The following is a 4,874-nucleotide window of genomic DNA, read 5'->3' on the forward strand; positions in this document are numbered from 1 at the left end:
GAGGGTGACAAGGAGCAGAGCCCAGGCCATGGTGGAGACGCCCCAGATGCTGCCTTCTGAGCCCCCAGCCCTCGGCCTGCTCCCCCAGACCTCTCTTATCCCCTCCCCACAGAGGAGGGAGGGGCTTCCATGCAAATCTGCTTCCTGCACCTGCCTGTCCTCATCCCTTCTTCTCACCCCCTCTGACATGGTTTGTTCTAGATTCTTCTACATCCCTGGACAGCAGACAATACTGGAGAATTAACTCCTTCACATGGTTTGTAAGGACGGAACGAGTCCATGACTGGATGTGGGAAAGGAATCCAGCCAGGATTTCCTGTCTCTCCTGGTGTGAGAGTCATCATGGCTCCTGGGGGAGGAATCCCAGAAGGTCCCCTCTGTGCTCTTGGGACAAAGGAGAGGCCATGAGCCCAGGCGGCTGAAAGATCCAACTGCCCCGCTTTCCAGGAGTCAGAGGCAGAGCTGGGGACCAGTAACCCCTCAACTCCCTCTTTTTTAAAAACATTTTATTGAAGGGACTTCCATGGCCGTCCAGTGGTTAACACTCTGTGCTTCCACTGCAGGGGGTGCAGGTTTGATCCCTGGTCGGGGAGCTCCAATCCTGCATGCCGCATAGTGCAGTGAAAAATGAAAAAAAGAAAGAAAAGAAAGAAAAGAACAAAGACACTGAAAATTTATATTGAAGTGTGCTTGATTTACAATGCTGTGTGCATTCCTGCTGTTCAATAAAGTGATTCAGTTATACTCTATATACATTGTCTCATATTCTTCTCCATTATGGTTTATCAGAGGATATTGAATACAGTCCCCTGTGCTATACCATAGGGCCTGGATGCTTATGCATCTTATATATAACAGTTTGCATCTGCTGGTCCCAAGCTCCCAATCCATCCCTCCCTGACCCCTCAACCCCTTCTTATCCCCCTCAGTTTGGAGGGTCCTCACATTCCCCTCCAGCCTCTGTCTCTGCAGTGCTCTGAGTCTGAGGCCCGAGCCTGAGCCCTGGGCCATTTATTAGCACTTTTTAAGATGATTTGTTGGGGTACAAATGCTTTGGGACATAAGAAGTGTTCCGTGGGCAGCCCCTCTTGAAACTTCATGCAGGACAGTGTAACCCTCAAGCACCTTCCCGAAATCCTGGCCCTTGCTGCCCCCTGGTGGCTGCAGACGGTGCCAACCAAGCCCCTGGGAGGCAGCTGAGGGGGGGCTGGAAATCCCTCTTGCATCGCCCTCCCCTCCTCCCTCCTTCCCCATCAAGCTCAGCACCAGGCCCCCGATCCCTTCCATCCCCTCTAACCTCATTTCCCTTTGTCCATTAACTCCCTCCACGATGGGATGTGTCACCTGCCGCACCAGGTGGCCTGGACCCTCACCCCAGGACTATATAGCCCACCCACCACAGCCTTGGTGCCAGGTTATGCCTGTGAGGCAGCTCTTCATACCAAGTGACAGACATTTCAGGAGCCCAAGAGAGGTGACTCTATGGCCAATGGTGGGGAAAGCTAAAGGCTTGCCTTGGGGATTGAGGGAAAAGGAGAAAGATGTTTGGGCGAAGCAATCAGTTTTGATTCATGACTATTGCTTAAGTGTGTTTTGAACATGTTTGCGCTTTTTTATTTTACACACTGGTTAAAATAATAATGTCTGTTATTAAAGATAAGACTAAGTCCCACAGTCTGCAAGTTGCAGACTCAGGAAAGCTGTTGGTGTGATTCAGACCAAGTCCTAAGACCTGATACCGAAGTTGCTGAGGACGGAGGAAGATGAGATGAGATGTCCCCACTCAGCAGCGAGACAGGAAAGGGGCAAACTCCTCCTTCCTCTGCTCGTGTTCTATCCAGACCCTCAAAGGACTGGATGCTTCTCAGTTCCTCCTTTGCGCCAAGTCCTGAGGCTTGGCATGCAGGGGAGTGGTTAGATGCCCTGGCCCAGCCAGGAAGGGGCAGGGGGGAGGATGTCTTCTTCCCAAGAAGTTGTTCTGAAGCTGGTTCTGAGGGACACGGAGCACCTGGCCTTCTGATGAGTTCCCCTCCCCACACACCTGATCTCCCCCTTCCACCACACACACACCTGGCGAGGGGCTTCCTGCCCTCTGCATCTGCAAGGCCCTTGACTTCAGGAGGCCTGAGTTTGAGTCTGGGATGGAAGGATGCTGCCCTCTACCTGAAGGCTCCTGCCTTTCCCTCTGAGTTCATTCATAGCTACCCCAAAAGGATTTTCTTTCTTTCTTTTGTTTTTGATGTGGACCATTTTTAAAGTCTTTATTGAATTTGTTACAATATTGCTTCTGTTTTATGTTTTGGTTTTTTGGCCACGAGGCATGTGGGATCTTAGCTCCCCAACCAGGGATCAAACCCACACCCCCTGCATTGGAAGGCAAAGTCTTAACTACTGAACCGCCAGGAGAGTCCCCCAAAAGGATTTTCAAAAGTGGTGGTTCCCCCAAATCAGGACATGCGGCCTTAGGTACGCAGACCAGCCATGCTGGATTCTCTCCAAGACCTTCCTTGTCAGCTTAATGTTGCAGCAGACTGGGGGACTAGAGGCTGTGTGGGGTGACTGAATTTCTTCATATCTCCAAAATAAATCACTGGTCAAGGAAAACATTTATGATGGAAAAGTTTACTCCCAAATATAGAAAAGTTGGGAATTCCCTGGGGGTCTAGTGGTTAGAACTCCATGCTTCCACTGCAGGGGGCGTGGTTCGATCCCTGGGTGGCGGGGAACTAAGATCCCATGTGCTGTGCGGCAAGGCCAAAAAACAAAACAAAACAAAACCACAAAAAACAAGCAAAAACACACCCCAAAATATAGAAAATTATTTTACCATGGCCAGCGTTATCATTTTAGTGACCATCTTCTGGACATCTTGACATGCTTAAGTACAATGTTCAGGAAAAAGCATTACATGTATCCCAGGAGGTGGGGGCCGGTCCCTGTAACTTTCACTGCTTCTTCTACTCTAGGCCTAGTCTAGCCCCAGGAACATGGTAAACACTGTGAGCATTGCTTGAAGCAATGAAATGAATCAATGTTACTTTCATGTTCACTTGTACATGAATAGGACTATATCATACAATATAAGCAATGCTGTGACCTTTGCTTTCAAATATCTCCGACGTCATCTTTTCAGTGTGTCAACCTGAAATCAGGCCTTAAATCAGCCATCGAATCATGAAAATAACGTTCGGCAATCTTCAAAGGGCTCCCCTTTCCATTTCAAGTCCCACAGATGCATCCTTTGCCCTCTCAGAGAATTAGATACAACCTGCCACTTTAAAACAATGGTCTTCTTGTTTTGGTTTTGTTTTGGCTTTTTTCTGGTTCCATCCTAAAACTTATGAGCACTATCTCCTTGAGTGTTGCATCAGCAGCCTCTCAAGGACAAATGTTTGTTGAATGAGTCTGGACAAGAGGAAGGAGGGGGAGGCTGAGTCTCCAGTTCCAAAGTGAAAAAACTGAGGTTTTACCAGCCCTGTTCCAGGTAACAATCCCAGGTCCAGGGGGATCAACACAATTCCCTCATTCGTATGTACCTATGTATTCATTCATCCATCCATCCAACCATGGGTGTAGCTGCACACCTTAAGCTCTGTTAGCTCACAGGCACGGGGGATGTGTGGGGGAATGGCAGGGTTGAGCCACGAAAGATAGCCATCACTACTGCCCTGCCTGTTATTCTTGGCCACCACTACCTTCTGGTGGCCTGTGGTTAAAGATTTAGGGTCACCTGGATGACAAGGACACAGCCTCACACTTACTGGGCTTGAGTGAGGAAGCTGAATTCAAAGGACCCAAAAGAGGTCCCCCAGGCCAGCGTTAGTGACAGGGCTGGAGTTCCGCTTTGCTCTTAACCCCTCCAGGCAAGAATCCTCACCCACCTGGCTCTCACCATCTCTCCAGAAGCCCGACTTTCTACCCTAGAGGGGCTGGGAGGAAGGAGGCACCAAAACCGTCCTGGATTCCATGTCTCCAGTGCCCCCTGGTGGCCCGGACGCGACATCCCCAGGGTTGAGGGGCACCGCTTGGAAGGGTCCCGCCCCGCCCCGCCCCGCCCCCACTTCCTTTTCCAGGCCCCTTCCTGACTTTGTCCGAAGGGGTCCGTTGGTGGAAAGAGGTGAAACCTGCACTTAGGACCAGCACAAGCTGAGGCCATCAGAGGGGCTGCGGAGGTCAGACGGAGGGGAAGAGACCAGACGCAGCAACTGTTTGGCTTCTGAAAAAAACTAGAAAACCAAATGGGGGGCTGGGGGAGTGGGAAGCACAATCTGGAGGGAGGACGATCTAGTCAAACCCTGGCTGGGGTCTCCGCCGCCCCAGGGGTCACATAAGTGGTAAAGTCGAGAGAGTAGGGGGCACTGGACTGGCCAAGGGCAGGGACATCTTATCTACAAGAGGGAGGTGGGAGTGGGGCGAGGGCCCCGGAGCCGGCCCTGGCACCCCACGCCCCGCACAGAGGAAGGGGTTGCGGAAGAACAGGCCCAGAGGTGGGGCTGGGGGAGGAGTTGGAGGTGGGGGGTTCTAAGCCTCGACCCCTCCCTCCGGATCTCAAGAGCCCCTTCATCCCAGCCCACGCCCACCCCTCCCCACCCCCCCCACCTACCGCCACCCCATCCCCACCTCACCCCGTTCTCCATCCTACCCCATTCCCCCATTCCCTTCCCCCATTCCAGGATTCCTCCCTCCCCCACCTCACTTCCATTCCATCCCATCTCCTACCCCCACTTCACCCATCCCCCCATCTCCTCCCCATCCCCCCAACCCTACCTTTCCCCCATCCCACCCCTGACCCACCCCATCCCCACTCTCACCACCCGGCCGTCCAGTGGGCATGGCCACAGACGCCACCCCTCCCCCTCTCCCGACTCCCTCCC

Source organism: Monodon monoceros, unplaced genomic scaffold (assembly GCF_005190385.1).
Source record: "Monodon monoceros isolate NGI ecotype Baffin Bay Population unplaced genomic scaffold, NGI_Narwhal_1 Super_Scaffold_1, whole genome shotgun sequence".
NCBI lineage: Eukaryota > Metazoa > Chordata > Mammalia > Artiodactyla > Monodontidae > Monodon > Monodon monoceros.